The following is a 16630-nucleotide window of genomic DNA, read 5'->3' as shown; positions in this document are numbered from 1 at the left end:
AAACAGAGGAACTTTTGTCGCGGCAACTCGTTACTTATGTGAGAGGGAGTGACGAGGAAGGCGGAGGGGTACCGAGTTGTTCGTGCTCGGACAACACGCTTTGTGCCCTCGTTCGTCTGAGTAATTCTAGTTGGCAGTTCACAGCTGACAACCACAATTGTGTACAAAAGAATTCCTCTGTGTTAACGCGAAGGGCAACACCAAAAGAGAAGTTACCAAAAATTAACAACAAAAGTTTCTCTGTGTGAACACAGTCTATGCTGCTTAGGTTTTGTTTCTTAACACTTTGTTGGTAGAATTTTGCTGCTTGAGCTATAGCAAACCGTATGTATTCGTTGCTGAGTAACGGGTACAATCGCTGACTCGAAGTACCGAATCGATACTCACATAATAATCTCGTTACTCGCATGTTCCGTATATGCACCATCAACATGAATCAATACAACCAACATATTGTGCGGGAACGAAACTGTTGTTCGTATCGATACTAAAAGCTCAAACAGTCAACGACGTAACGTAGAGGTAGGTTGACGCAGACACGATCTACGTTACTCGATTCACGTGTTAACTAAAACTCACCACCGCATGGCGGTGACGTTGCCGTTGCTTCCCTCTCTCTCTATCAACAGTAAATTTGATATGCTGCTACGTACGTCAACCTACGTTTACGCTACGTCGTTGACTAACTAAGCTTTGCGTGTATATGTACGTACAAGCATGCATGTGTACGAACGAACATATCGGTGCAGAGACACGAGTTGGTCCGCTACAGCATGACAGAGGAACACTTTTGTAAGTACTCCAATATACCACACATAGACTACATGGTCCAACGATTTTTGCAGTTCTGTTAGTTGTTAGCTCCCAGCATGTTCGGGTTTGTGCTACTCTGATGTAATGCAGAGGTGGAGTATATGGTCCTGCCCTAGGACATCGCAATGTTAATTGGACCATATTTTTTATATGAATTTTCGTTAATTTTGGAGTACTCCTTGGTCCTTAGGGAGTACTATTTACATACATGCACGGAGTAGTCGCAATTTTTGCAGGGTAATCTCTATAGAGCCTATGTTAATTTTCCAGAAATCCATTCATAAATCATAATGTTTCACTACTGGCTACATCAATGAAAACACTTTGTTTATCAATAAAGCTGAAGTCGAACTAGAAATCATTGCACTTCGTAATGATATCGTTATCAAAAAAGAAAAGAATGCAGTTTTACGGTCATGGACCCTGCCGAATATAAAAAGTCCAAAATTGTGTACTCATCGTCAAAGCGGTTTTTATGTCACATATATGTGTACATAAATATACATGAATGTATATGCGAACAGGCTTTTTTCCAAGTAAAGGTTATAAAAAAGAAAAGCCGTAACGAGCTGACTGACGAATATGTTAAAAATAACATGATTTAGCCTGCACAACCAGCATTGCCTAAAGCTCATTCACTTAGCTAAACGTCATATCGGTTAAAAAACGTCAAATTTGTATTTATTATACTTTTTAAACAATAAAAAATACAAACAAAATTATATGTATAAATTAAAACAAAAAACCCACATTGCATATGGGTTAGTAAAAAGTGATTTGTAATTGTTAAAAGCAATTTAAAATTACAATTTAAAAAAATACTGTCTTTAAATTGTTGAAGTCCTCTGGTTTGAAGTTTTAAAATATTTTGATCGCGTTTTAAAGTGTAACAGGCGTATTTGTTAGCTGTTAGACAATAGGTTTGTATAGTAACTTCTCCAGTAAAACATTGCAGCGAGAGTGTAAAAGCAAAATAGAGCGTAAAATTGAGAAGAGAAAACTAGCAGAAAAAGTTATTGAATACAAAACCAGTAAAAACTTGCAAGTGAATAGTTGTTACGCCGTTTTGATATTCTGCTGTAAACATTTTACTATTTATAAATCAGTTTTAAACTCTTTGCTTTACAAACAAGCACTTACACAGTCCATTACATCATTAATATTTTGATTTCCACTCATTTTACTTCTGTTTGTGCTAAACCAATTCAACAAATGGCGACTTTTGACATTTATTCTTCTTCTTCTTCTGTTAGCTTATTTCTGCTAGTAAAAATTTCACTAGCAAGAATTTGCAGCTTTCCTGTGTTGTTACGCTCTCGCGTCAGTGCTCTCTTGCAAATTTTTTGGGTTATCATACACTTTTCCAGTAAAAATTTGCAGGTTCCAGTACAAGTTAGTACTGACTATTGGTTACTATACAAACCTAATCTTGACTGAAAAAATTTCCTCTGCTATTTTTCTCTTGTCTCTTTCAAATCAGTGTCAGCAACAGTGTTGCCAGACATGGGCTTTTCTTACCAAAACTGGTAGGTTTTTTCCGTCTGGTAGGTTTTTTTCCGTCTGGTAGGTTGGTAGACTAGATTAGATTTTGGTAGGTTTGGTGACAATGAGTAATAATTATTTGCGAAAAATAGAAAACTGTATTTCCAAACATTTTAGAAACCTTGTTTACACGGAGGATAGTTCCGTGCGCAGAAGTGGAAAACTTTTGACTGCCATTCACCTGGGAGTGGCCAGAAGAAATTCTTGTGCGTACGGTTCAAATCGCAGCTCACAACGTCCGGATATTTATATCCACGTATCCTCTGGGTAGCAACCAAACACCCGTTTGGGAGCGAGCTAAAGTGAGAAGGCGTAAAACTTCGCGTGCGCTGGGTTTGGGTCCCGCCACGTTAAAACCCCGCCCAATGAAAAATAAAAAACAGCCTCCGATGAGACCCCCATTATCTGATGACGACCACGGCAAACGTATAAAGGACTATGATTTAAGGGTATGCACCTGGAATATCCGGACCCTTAATGGGGAAGGTGCCTCTGCCCGGCTGGTTGATGTCCTCGGGAAGACAAAGGCTGACATCACCGCCATCCAAGAAATGCGATGGACGGGGCAAGGAAAACTAAGCGTGAAGCCTTGCGACGTCTACTACAGTTGCCATGTAAAGGAGCGCAAATTCGGTGTTGGATTCGTGGTAGGAGAGAGACTCCGTCGCCAAGTACTGGCGTTCACCCCGATGAACGAACGTCTAGCCACAATCCGCATCAAAGCTAGATTCTTCAACATCTCGCTCATCTGCGCCCAAGCGCCGACGTACGAGAAGGATCAGGCGTCCAGGGATCTCTTCTATGAGAGCTTGGAACGTACATATGAGCGCTGCCCCCGACACGATGTCAAAATCGTGCTTGGCGATTTTAATGCCAAGGTGGGCAAGGAAGGGATCTTTGGCGCCACCGTCGGAAAATTCAACCTCCACGACGAAACGTCCGATAACGGACTGAGGCTGATCGACTTCGCCGGGGCCCGAAACATGGTAATATGTAGTACTAGGTTCCAGCATAAGAACATCCACAAAGCTACATGGCTGTCTCCAGATCGAAAAACGAGAAACCAAATCGATCATGTTGTGGTAGACGGAAGGCATGCTTCAAGCGTTTTAGACGTACATACACTCCGAGGCCCAAACATCGACTCGGACCACTATCTTGTTGTAGCCAAGATACGCACCCGCCTCTGTGCAGCAAAAATGTGCGCCCAACAATGCAAGGAAAGCTTAACGTCCAAAAGCTGCAATCACAACAGACGGCCAATTTATTCGCCACTCGACTCACACACCTGCTCTCTGAGCGCACTCTTCAACAATCCGACATACGCGAGAAGTGGAACCACATTTCCCGATCATTAAGTACCGCCGCCGAAGAAGTAGTTGGATTTCAGCGAGCCCGAAAGAACAACTGGTACGATGAGGAATGTCAAGAAGCCGCAGAGAAAAAAGATGCCGCCTACAGGGCCACGCTGCGATCGGGCGAAGAGCTTGAGATGCTGGCCGACAGGAGGAACGAGCGAAAATTCTATCAGAGGGTTAGGCGACTTACGGAAGGTTTAAAGACCGGGGCGTACTTCTGTAAGAACAATAATGGGGACCTAGTGACCGATGTCCAGAATATACTTAAATTGTGGAGGGAACACTTTTACAGCCTATTGAATGGCAGCAGCGCTGAGAGTTGTGAAGAAGACGAACCCGAGTCCCCAGTCGATGATGATAGAGTAGCTGTCCCACCGCCTGACTATGACGAGCTACGAATAGCGATTACGCGGCTGAAAAACAACCAAGCTGCTGGAGCTGACGGCCTGCCAGCCGAGCTAATCAAGTACGGCGGCGAGGAGCTGATGAGGGTGCATGCATCAGCTCGTATGCAGAATGTGGTCAGATGAACGCATGCCCGACGACTGGAATTCAAGTGTGCTCTGCCCAATCCACAAGAAAGACGACCCCGCCTTCTAAGCATAGGTTATAAGGTCTTATCGAGTGTATTGTGCGAAAGACTAAAGCCCACCGTTAACGAGCTGTGTGTGGCTTTAGGCCTGGAAAATCCACCATAGATCAGGTATTCACAATACGCCAAATCTTGGAAAAGACCTGCGAGAATAGGATCGACACACACCATCTATTTGTCGATTTCAAAGCCGCTTTCCACAGCACGAAGAGAAGTTGCCTTTATGCCGCGATGTCTGAATTTGGTATCCCCGCGAAACTAATACGGCTGTGTAAAATGACGTTGAGCAATACCACCAGCTCCGTCAGAATAGGGAAGGACCCCTCCGAGCCGTTTGATACCAAACGAGGTTTCAGACAAGGGGACTCCCTTTCGTGTGATTTCTTTAGGGCCTTAATCTGCATCACGAACGATAGGCAAAACGAACGATTCGTCTGCAGACGACAACCTCTCTAATTGCGATTTTAAACTCTATCGCTCGTCTTCGTCTTGCTTTTCATACATTACGTTGCAATGGTCTCGGTTGCGTTTAAACCGGCAAAAATGATGCCGCCGGACTAATTTTTGAAGCATTCCTCTGCAGACGAATCGTTCGTGTTGCCTATCGTTCGTGATACAGAATAACGCTGTTAATCTGATGTTGGAGAAGATAATAAGAGCCGCAGAACTGAACCGCTCAGGCACAATACTTTACATGAGCGTACAATTGCTGGCGTATGCCGACGACATCGATATTATCGGTAAAAACAAGGGCTACGTCTGTTCTGCCTTCACGGGATTGGATAGAGAAGCAAAGCGAATGGGTCTGGTGGTGAACGAGGACAAAACGAAGTATCTCCTGTCATCACACAAACAGTCAGAGCATACGCGTCTTGGCACCCACGTCACTGTTGACAGTTACAAGTTTGAAAAAGTAGACGACTTCGTTTATTTGGGAACCAGCATTAACACCAATAATGATGTCAGCCTTGAAATCCAACGGAGAATCACTCTTGCCAACAAGTGCTACTTTGGGCTGAGTAGGCAATTGAGAAGTAAAGTCCTCTCGCCGTACAAAGATCACACTCTATAAGTCACTCATCATGCCTGTGCTGGTGTATGGCGCGGAGGCATGGACAATGAAAGCATCTGATGAGGCGGCTCTTGGAGTTTTCGAGAGAAAGATTCTGCGAAAGATTTACGGACCATTACGCGTTGGAGATGGCGAATATCGCAGATGATTTAACGATGAGCTGTATGAGCTTTACAACGATATAGACATAGTGCAGCGAATTAAAATTCAGCGGCTCCGCTGGCTTGGCCATGTCGTTCGAATGGACAGAAACGCTCCTGCAAACGCTTCCTCTGCGTTGGAAAGATCAGGTGGAGAAGGACTTGGCTTCACTTGGCATTTCCAATTGGCGTGAGTTAGCTCAGAAGAGAAATGACTGGCGTGCTGTTTTGGACTCGGCCAAAATCGCTTAGGCGGCTACAGCGCCAATAAAGAAGAAGAGAAGTTTACACGAATATTTCACCGGTGCGTTCGTGTAACGGCGGCCGCAAACATGTAAATATTCCAGATTCGTAAATACAAACGCATGCCCTTTTTATTGCCAGTATACAACATGAACATCTATATATACTTTATGGCGTAGTTGGACCAAGATTCCAGAAAAGTCCACCAATGGGCTCATACCCAGCCATATTTCACGGGCAGGTCTTTGCAATTGAAGTCTGTATTCGCGAATGTCTTCGTAGAAGGAAAAATGGCGGCAGAATAAATATTGTGTCGGATAGTCAGGCAGTGTTAAACGCCATAGACTCTTGCACCCACAATAGCCTAACGCCGAGGTGGGTTCCGGGACATGAAGGGTTTGAAGCCAACGAATGGTCTGACTGCCTCGCAAAGCGTGGAACCGATATGCGCCGCAGAACTACTTAGAAGCTAAGAAGAATCTCAGATTGCTGCCCACTGGCGGAAGGAAATGATAATAAGACAACCAAAGAGATTCATAACTCCTCCCAGGAGGCACTCCGAAAGACTCCTTGTACTTGGAACTCTTACCGGCTACTTAACAGCACACTGCATATTAAGGTACCATTTGAATCAAATGGGGCTTTCTGTAGAGACTGGCTGTAGGATTTTTGGGCTGATGCATCAGCATTCCAAAACGTCAAAATACAAAGCATCGGCCTATTTTATTTCCAAACCTCACTAGAAGAAAAAGTCTAACTTTGCGAAACCTAGTTGAAAACTAGCATCTCACCGTCGTTGCGCACATTTGGCATTTCAATCTACTGAGGTTTAGAAATAAAAGAGACTGATGGTTTGTATTTTGACGTTTTGGAATGCACCCTATATTCTATGTGACTGCTCACGAAACATGAATCGTGGACTGATACACTTTGGAGAATATGGCACCATCCAAAGTGGTTACATTTTTGAAAAGCCTATTTATATGTTTACATATCAATATAATCTCAATCAATGGTCGTATTTTAATCACCCTGTTTACATAGGCAAATCTCAGATTATTAGCCGTAAAATTTTTTGTGCTTGTTATTCTCACATCTCCACCGTGATCACTTTTTTCTTCTATATTAAGCAATTTAAATATATTTAAACTTTATATTTTATTAAAAATACCTTTACAAACCTCTTTTCCTTGCTAGCGCCCATTTTTGTTCACTTTAACTTTTCGCATTGATCCTTTTCTTCGCAAAAATAATCGATAAAACTAGTTTGGACACCGAAAAGTTATCGGTTTAATTTGAGATTATTTTATAATTACAGATTACAGTCTGTGCAGTAAAATGAATTGTTATACGCAGTTAATTTGCTTCTATTGTACTTGCTGTGTCTTAGTTTTACTAAATGTTAAGTTATCAACATTTTTAATAAACTTGCCATTGAACAAAAATATTAAAAACTCAAAAAATTGTTCGGTAGGTTTGGTGGATTTGTCTGTGGCAACACAGTAATGCAAATTAACGATTTGGTTACAATTCTGGAACAAATTTAGCACGGAGGTAGAAAAGAACTAGAGAAATGCATGGTTGTATTTTGGATTACGTTTCTTTTAACGAAATTTTTACATACATACAGTGGTTGAAACAATTATAGCTGCACCACATTTTGGCTAGTTTTAACTTATTTTTTTTGAAAATTTGTGGGTGTGTATTGTTGGTTCCAACTTAAAAGATAGGATAGTTTTGAACCCGAGAAAAATTTGTTTTTCATCGAAATTTCTGCTATGCTTCTCGCAACGTTCTTAAAAATTCCGTGTCGCTATGTTCTTTTACGCTAACTACGCTTTTTTAATTAGATTTCCTAGAAAGATTCTGAGTATGCAGTTTTATATCCCATTGAATTCTCCTAGAATAAAGTACAAGTTTCAAATAGTTGATAGAATTTTCTTCGACAAAAAGTAATTAAAATTAATTAAAAAGCTTGACATTTTTTCGTAAAAGCTGTGCACAACAGAGCCACAGTAAACCAGCTAAAAATTTCCTTTTATGAAAATTAAGGCCCATTAACAATGTAGCGAGACGAGACCTGCCACTCGCATATACAGTGACTCAAACAAATTACCACGTGTGTGTTTTTTTAATATTCGTAATGTTTTTCGAAGTAATTTTTTTGTTGTTATTTTTCTATAAAATTACCACAGTTTCAAACTTAATACGAAATTTAGGAAAATAAAACAAATTTGCATCAAAATTTCTACTTTTTAATCTGAATCGTTAGAACAATTTTGGGTATGCAGTTTTATAGAACATACAATTTTAGTCTGAAGAAGTGCAAGTTTCAAATGGCTAAAAAATGTCGTTGATTTTTTAAATTTTGTTTTGGTGACGGATTTTTGCACTTTTGTCCATATAAGCATGAATGAATGAAATAAATTGCGGGAAACCGCTAGCAACAAAATTTCAAAAAATCAACGTCAGTTTTTGTAAATTGCAGTTGTTATAAGTGGCGGCCGCTATGGTGTAGTGGTAAGCAGTGCGCTCTTCCACTCCACGGGGCCTGGGTTCAAGCCCTGGTCAAAGCAACATGGCAAAAAAATGTAGAAAAAAAGGTGTTTTCTTAAAAGCGGTCGCTCTCGGCAGGCAATGGCAAACTTCCGAGTGTATTTCTGCCATGAAAAACAGCTTCTTATAAAAATACAATCGCCGTTCGGAGTCGGCGTAAAACTGTAGGTGCCTCCCCATTGTGCGAAAACTTCAAGGCGCACGCCACAAGTCGGAGGAGAAACTCGGCCAAACACTAACATTTGTGCAAGCGCCAATCTATACTTGTTATAGGTATGAAAAAAAACCGCAAAATCAGTATCTACGAAAAAAAAACAATCAACGCGATTTTTTAGCCGGTTGAAACTTACACTTCATCTGACTAAAATTGTATGAGCCATAAAACTGCATATCCAAAAATATTCTAATAACGATTCAGATTAAAAAGTTGAAATTTTAATGAAAACTACATCCATCTGGTGATAATAGCTTACGTTTTACGCCTGGGTCTTTGTGTATCAGTTGTATAGAGCAAACCGGTAGCGTTCAATTTCTCGGAAGTAAGCCATTGTAAAACTTTTATAAACCGATTGCTCTTCGCACATATACAAGAGAAATATATCGGTAGGAAGGGCTCATATATGTTTGAAAAATCACAGACAGGCGACGCTTTTAGCCATTGAGGGGCTCACCTTTAAGCTATCGCTGAAGTTTGGATTTAAATTTGGTCGAATGGATTAAAAAAACTTACATACATATATATATGTTACACTACTTCATTATTCCAGCGACGATGGTTGGTTGGTTTAAGTGGATTGTCACTCAGGTGACAAGCAATTAGCAAGTTGCCATTTTGATTCCACAACTCGTGCAACCTACAGCCATTTGGCGGCTTTAATAAATTTCAGTACGTCATACAGAGAGAGGCAGCTGCACTCTGAAATATTCTGCAGGAATAGTTTGCCGAGTGTATTTAGCCTCATCCTTGCGAGGGCTGGACACTCGCACAGCAAGTGTTCGACTGTCTCTTTTGAGCCCGGGTCATCGCAGCTGCGACAGAACCTATTGAAGGGCAGTCCTATCCTTTCGGCATGTACCCCAACGGGCCAGTGCCCTGTGCACACTGCAGTAAGTTTGTAGGCATTTGTTTTGCTCATTCCTAAGAGAGCTTTGGTTTTGAGTGGGTCGTAGGACACCCAGAACTGCCGGGCAATTCTGTAGGATCCTGTGAAGTTCCACCTCTGCCTGGCCTTCGAATGATAAATTTCGGTAATTTTTGTCTTAATCTCCCTGAGCAAGGCGCCCATGTCCACCGCGTGGGACACATCCAGTGCGGAGCCGCTCCTTGCTAGTTCGTCCGCTGCCTCATTTCCGTAGATGCCCCTATGTCCCGGGACCCATATTAGGGTAACTTCGTATTGATCAGAAATATAGGCCAGCTCTCTCCTACATTCATCCACTAGCTGAGATCTAACAGAGTTAGAGGAAAGTGCCTGAATAGCCGCTTGGCTATCCGAGAGGATGTTCACTTGCGTTCTCGCGGGTACATTGTCTTTGATGTACCTTACTGCCTCCTTAATAGCAAACGTTTCGGCCTGGAAAACGCTTGCATAGTCCGGTAGGCGGAAGGATATTTTTAGGTTATATTGCTCAATAAAGACCCCAGCACCAACCCCGCATTCCATCTTTGACCCATCCGTAAAGACAGTTAAGCCCTGCAAGTATCCAAAATCTTCCTGGTTCCAGTCACTGCGGCTTGGGAATTTCGTGCGGGTTTATGGTGAACCCAGGTCTTCGACAGGATATAGTCAATGAGCAGCGCTTTAATTTCAGACGGTATTGCGTCTAGGATGGAACCGTGCCCGAACGGTCTTTCCTTCCAGAGCCCCAGGGCACGCAGTCTGATGGCGCTGTTAGCAGCTGAATTCTCTATGAAGATATCTATAGGTAATAAGTCAAGAAGGGCGTTCAAAGAGTCCTTCGGACAGGATGTCATTGCGCCTGTTACGCCAGCGGCTGCTGACCTTTGAATTCCGCCTAGCTTTTTAACTACGTAATCCTTAGTAAGGGCTGGCCACCAGACCAGCGCCCCATAAGAGATTATGGGTCGGACTATAGCTGTGTACATCCAGTACACAATTCTTGGTTTCAAACCGCATCTGTTGCCAACATTCTCTTGGCTGCATAGAGAGCCCCCGTGGCCTCCTAGCACGCTCCTCAATGTTTGGTTTCCAGTTAAGTTTGGGATCCAAAATAACTCCCAAGGTATTTCACCTTCTTTGACAGATCCAGTTCCGTTCCTCGGAACCTTGGTTTATTAAATTTGGGTAATGTTGTTTTATTTGTGAAAAGCATAAGGTCAGTTTTCTCCGGGTTTACGCTAAGAGAACATCTTATGGCCCAGGAATCTACTATCTTTAAAGTCCTTTCCATAATTTCACTTATGACCGAAGGAAACTGACCCGATGCCAGTATCGCTACATCATCGCCGTAAGCCACCGCTTTTATTCTCTGAGAGTCCAGCTTTACCAGTAGTTTGTTTAGGACCATTAGCCATAGTAACGGTGATAGCACTCCTCCCTGTGGGGTGCATATACGGCCCTGCTTTGGTACCCCAATTCGGCATGTATTACTCTGCTCCTTAGCAGAGACACTATCAAAGCCCGGACACAGTGATCAATCCCTGTTTCCATAAGTGCCTCATGGATGGAATCTACACTGACATTATTAAAGGTCCCCTCGATGTCTATAAAGGACGCCATTGTAAATTGTTTATAGTAGAGCGAACTCTCAATCGTACGTACCACTTCATGTAGGGCAGTTTCCGTTGACTTCCCTTTCAAGTACGCATGTTGAGAGCATGATAAATTGGACGTCTTGTCCCTAACATACAGATCCAACAGCCTCTCAAACGTCTTGAGCACGAAGGACATTAGGCTTATTGGTCGGAAATCTTTAGCATTGTCATGGCCCCGTTTGCCCGCTTTAGGAATAAAAATTACCTTAATCTTCCTCCAGCTTAACGGAACGTGGTTCAGTATTAGGCACCAGTGTGACCGTTTTGATCCAAGTGGATCAAGTGGTTAAAGGAATCGGTTGCGTTGGGGAACGTCGGTGCGGGCGTCTGCGCATGGCGCCACACGAACTACGGGTGAGCAGCCGCAGACTCCTGTCCTATACCCAGTTGGTTCATGGTGCTGTGCCCGGCACACCAGTATGACTGACATAGCATCACTTAAGCCCCATCCCCAGCGGCAAGGAGACCGACATGATGATTATGTTTAAGTTTGTTTAAAAAATACTTTTTCTGTTCAAAAATATCGAATCGCTAACATGAAAAAACCAAAAATTACGCTGTCTGAAAAACCCATGTTACTTTTTTTTAGTGTGCCTAAATACCTATCTAAGTTGTTTGAACTTATGTAGGATGTATTTCGCGACTGAGAGCTTAGTGTCAACAGCTCAGCATGGCTTTGTGTCTTGTAGATCAACTGTTATTAGTTTCGTGATTTTCTCTCTGCTATTAATAGTCGGGTTCACGTACATACATACATATGTAGGTACTGTATGTACCTACTTCTCCAAAGCACCTAATTCCTGGTACCTAAACTAGCTAATTCAGGCTTTCACACCGTGTTTCTATCTTGGGTTGAAAAAATATGTATGTATGGTGCAATGTAAGTCGCATACCACTAAATACGAAAAAATGTTTTCATATATCTTTTTACAGAGATTTTTTATACTAACTTCTTACTCGAATTATTGCAACTATTGTAGAATCCTATACTATGCTTGCTTTTAGCCTTCGGTTTAACTAGCTCTGAGTTTACAGACCCCTATACATTTACAGCTGTAGTACGCTCCAAGCTGGAATATGCCGTATTCGTCTGGGTACCCTATTAAGAGTGTCATAAAATTCGACTTGAGCAAATTCAAAGAACTTTTGTGCGCTTTTCGCTGCATTATTTGCATCTCACGGACCCGTTGCTCTCTTATAGTGTCAGGTGCAAGTTAATCAACCTTATGGATAAAACCACGACGCAGCGAACAAAAGTGGCGTCGTAAAACGTACCGCTACTTTCGTTTTGCCGATTTTGACAGTTCTGAACTAAAAGTAAACAACGCTTCAGAAACCTTAACTGCACTGAAATTCACTACACTGAGCCAAAAGCACAATGTTTTTGTCTGTAAAGTAATGTTTGAGTTTTTCATGGCAAATAAATACACCGATTATAAGAAATGTAATTCAAGTTGAACATTTGAAAGCACATTTGTATGTCTCGCTCTAGCTAAACGTGCAGAGATGCTCGCTGTTATTTGTTAGCTTCCAGCAGGTTCGGGTTCGAATGACGTCGAAGGAAAGATATAGTTTTTTATACCCGAGCGCACTTGTGCACAAGGGTATTATAACTTTGTTCTCATAACGGTTGTTTGTAACAGGCAAAACGAATCGAGATAGATATAGACAAATGTATACATAAATGATCAGAATGAAAAGAGAAATCGATTAAGCGGTAACTGTAACTGTCTTTACACGATAACTCGAGTAAAAATTGAGATATCTAACGAAACTTGGTACGTGTACTTCTTTCGGGCGTAGGAAGGTATTGGAAACGGGTAAAATCGCCTACCTCCCATATAACGGTAGTTTTCGAAAATTCGAAAACTGCGATATATTAGTAACTACTGCAGCTTATTCACTCAAAATTGATATTTACAATGATTTTTAGACGAAAAATAGGAGTATTATACATTTTTGGAAAATGGGCGTACCCACGGCCATTGTTAATTTAAAAAAAAAATCTCCTCGATTCCTTTTTAAGTTTGAATTTGGTAATAAACCAAATTTTGGTTGATTTTTTATCAGCGTATTACTTCAACAAAAACCACGGTTTTTACAAGCTTTAGTTATGTTTCACCAGTGTGTAATCAAATGTCGTAATATATTTTTTAACCAACTTCCCGATGAGCTAGAGACTTGAAACTTCAAACTGGTTCGGAGCAAGATGACAATGCAATATGAAAAGGATTAATTTGCTGAATGGCGCAGGTATCGAGATATTTGTAAAAAACCGTATTTATGATCTGATAGGGTTCATATTTGGAATGTATATTAATTACATGAAATTAATTTTTTCGGTAGATGGCGTAGGAGTCAAGATATTCAGAACATATTTTTTAAATTCTTCTTTTTTCTTACTAAGCACTATTAAAGAATTTCTAGAAAATGGTAACTTAACACAAAAGATATCCGCTAAGCTCTGACTGAAAAAATTTTGTATGTCCTACATTCCAAAAGTTGTTGTACGCGGCACACTGTGGGATGGCGCAATCTTGTATTCTATCATTCTTGAGATAATGCAAAAATTATTCTTTCGCTGATAGTGGTTTTCGATATAATACCCAGAGCAATTGACTCGCCATTTTTACTTGAGCCATTTTACTTCCAGAACTCTCCGGAACCATGATATTTTCATTTTAGAATATTATATGCATCTAATTCTACAGTTACAACGCAATTAAAGAGTATAATTCGCCCCCAAATTCTGTAGATATCGATTTTTCTTTATCGAAAACTAAGTTTAAGCTATCATTTTTTTATTTTTATTATTTATTAGCCAATGAATACCATAAAATTCTTATAGGCTAAGTGGAATAGAATATAATACAATCATTCTTAAAATAAAAAACAATAGAGAAAATAACTACTTATAAAAAAGCTTCAGGGAGTTCTTGAAGCGACTTCTTAAAAATGAAAAATCAATCTCGTCACACTGAGAGATTCCGTTCATAGGCGGGAATAGAGGGTCCGAAAAGCATAAGCTACGAAGCGCAAAGCGCAAAAATAACTATTGTATACGTTCGATCCTTGTAATATGACATGATGTATGGAGATTAGATAAGGACGCGTATTCAAGCCTATAGCGAACAAATGCCATATATAGCAGTTTCAGTGTATAAGGATCGGTGAAATCCGAGCTATGACGCCGCACAAACGCAAGCATAGCATACGATTTAGAAATAAGTAAATTTTTAAGCAAAAAACAAGGCCGACTTCAATTCTCATATACAAATTTAAGAGCACCGTTAATTTCTTCATGATCCAACGATCGGATCTAAACCAGATGACATGTTGTTTTTCTTTAAATATTCACATTGCTTTTGAAGTTAAAATCTTTATGCTATTTTCCTTAAAAGTATTGTTTTTGCTATCACCAAAACCACATAAATTAAACTCGTCAAACTTTATAAAAAATCTGAGAAGATTTAACAAATTTTCATCAAAATTTCTTACTTTTTAAGAAATTCATGTTCTTTTGGAAGGAAATGCAAAAGGTCGTTCACATATAAAATTTAAAAAATCTACGCGAATTTTCAACCGGTTGAAGCTTGCCCTTTATCATACTAAAATTTCATTACCTATAAAACTGCTAATTTTCTAAAAACTAAGATTAAGAAATTAGAACTTTTGATGACAATTTGTTTAATTTTCCTAAATTTTGTACAAAGTTTGATATTTTAATTTATATGGCTTTAGTGATACAGGCTGCAATTTGGTAGCATGTTTTGGTAAAAATACAATTCTGCCACATCCGACCAGTTCGATGGTTGCTTTTCACGTTTCTTTTACCCTATGAGCCTCTTTCCAAAACCGTCGAAGCCTTTTACATATATTTTAGACGTTCAAGTCAATATCACGAGTATTTACATTTTCTAAATCAGGCAATGTCTCCAATAGATGTCCCAAACCTTTCTCATATTTTTCCACTTCTGTACCACTCAGGAGGTACCAGAACTCAAACATTTTATTCCTTGAAAGGGACAGATGTATGAATTACCTGTTAGTTAATAAAAAAAAGTAATTAATTTAAATTAATTAATAAAATCGGACCTTAAATATGGGATTTCGAATATCTCAACACCTGCGCCACCTAGCGGATTAATTGTTATTGCATTGCCATCGGGTTCTGAGGTAAGTTTGCAGTTTCAAGTCTCTACCTCATCGGGAAGTTGGTTAAAAATGAATTTCAAGATTTGATTACACAGGTGAAAGTAAATAAAAGCTTGTAAAAAACATATTTAGCTAAAGGGTCGGCTAGTAGCGGGTGTGTATCAAATAAACGTGCAGCTAAAGTATATATTATTTTAATCTACAGAAAATGAGCTTTCATTAAAAAAAAAGGAAGAGTGGCCTTGAGTGCCAGGGTTTTTAAAAGTGTATGTAAAAAAGGTTCAGCAGAAATTAATTAAAGGAAAAATAGACTTGGATTAGAACCGACATAAATAATACAGCTAATTATTAATAAATATTGATAATTATTGTTCTAAATAGGATCACTTACCTTTGTCTGGAATTTTTATTACAGAGTTTATTGAATGAATTCCGCGTTTTTTGTAAAATAAATATAAAAAAATTTAGAAGTATTGAGTCACTGTCAACTTTCGAGAGTGAGGAAGTATTCTTAACAATTTTTTATCGCAAAAAAAATTTACACTGTATTGAAGTACCATTAATAATGACTGATTGCCTGTCAATCAATCACAGGTTAGAAAATGTGCATATTTTTGAGTTTTGACCTCCGGCTGAACCACTGTGCAGTGGTCAGATTTTAGGTTTAAATAACCTGGTAAGGAAATCTCCTTAAGTAAACATCACTGGTGTCTGTTTCCCGATACAATTGTGAAGGCCTGTTTACATACAACTTGGCGTTGCGTTGGCGTCGCTTCGACAGCAAACTATGACTACATGCATTTATATGAAAGTCCCCACATAATCAAAGTTGGGCAACGCCGACGCCAACACAACGCAGAAAGATGGCCAACCCTCAACTTTTTGTGCGCGTTCGTCAGCTGTTCCAAATAATCAAAGTTATGTGATTTAATTTTCATTTTTAATCAAATGCAGGCATTCGGATTTTGGACACGAGAGAGTGTGGATCGACGTGTAAATCGCTTGTGAACTAAATCTTTGTTAATTGTGCGTACAGTCTACCACGTTTTTCTTTTCAATAAACCTAAGGGCTTTTTGAGTGGTACCGCGTGTGAAAAATTAAACTATCTATCATAATATTACATTAAAAACTAGCTGCATACTTTCGTCGAATTTGGTAAGTGATTTTGGCTACTTTCTATATACCTAAAACAAGTTAAGTGCACTTAAATTCTCCAAGTTGCATGCTAAAAAGAAAAAAAAAGTTGCGTCTGGTGACGCAAACTAGACAAAAGGCCAAAATGGCGTCGCTGGCTCGCGAGTCAGCGACGGCAGGTGCATCCTCCACCGATGTGGGATGCGGCACGGCCAAAAAACCCAGAATTTTAGAAAATGATGATGTAA

The 16630-nt window shown here is 40.1% G+C and overlaps 2 protein-coding genes across 2 annotated transcripts in view; both read right to left on the bottom strand.

Moving 5' to 3' along the window:
• Nucleotides 1-16630, bottom strand: part of LOC118742395 — a 231502-nt gene that overhangs the window by 170168 nt on the left and 44704 nt on the right. The window lies entirely within an intron of this gene.
• LOC118742394 overlaps nt 1-16630 on the bottom strand; it is a gene marked incomplete in the record, with an annotated part of 111184 nt that overhangs the window by 50450 nt on the left and 44104 nt on the right.

The sequence above is a fragment of the Rhagoletis pomonella genome, unplaced genomic scaffold, assembly GCF_013731165.1.
Source record: "Rhagoletis pomonella isolate Grant_MI unplaced genomic scaffold, Rhpom_1.0 Rhpom_scaffold_00007, whole genome shotgun sequence".
In the NCBI taxonomy this organism is placed as follows: Eukaryota; Metazoa; Arthropoda; class Insecta; order Diptera; family Tephritidae; genus Rhagoletis; species Rhagoletis pomonella.
Note: the sequence above shows the minus strand (reverse complement) of the source record. Positions and strands in the feature narration are given on the sequence as shown.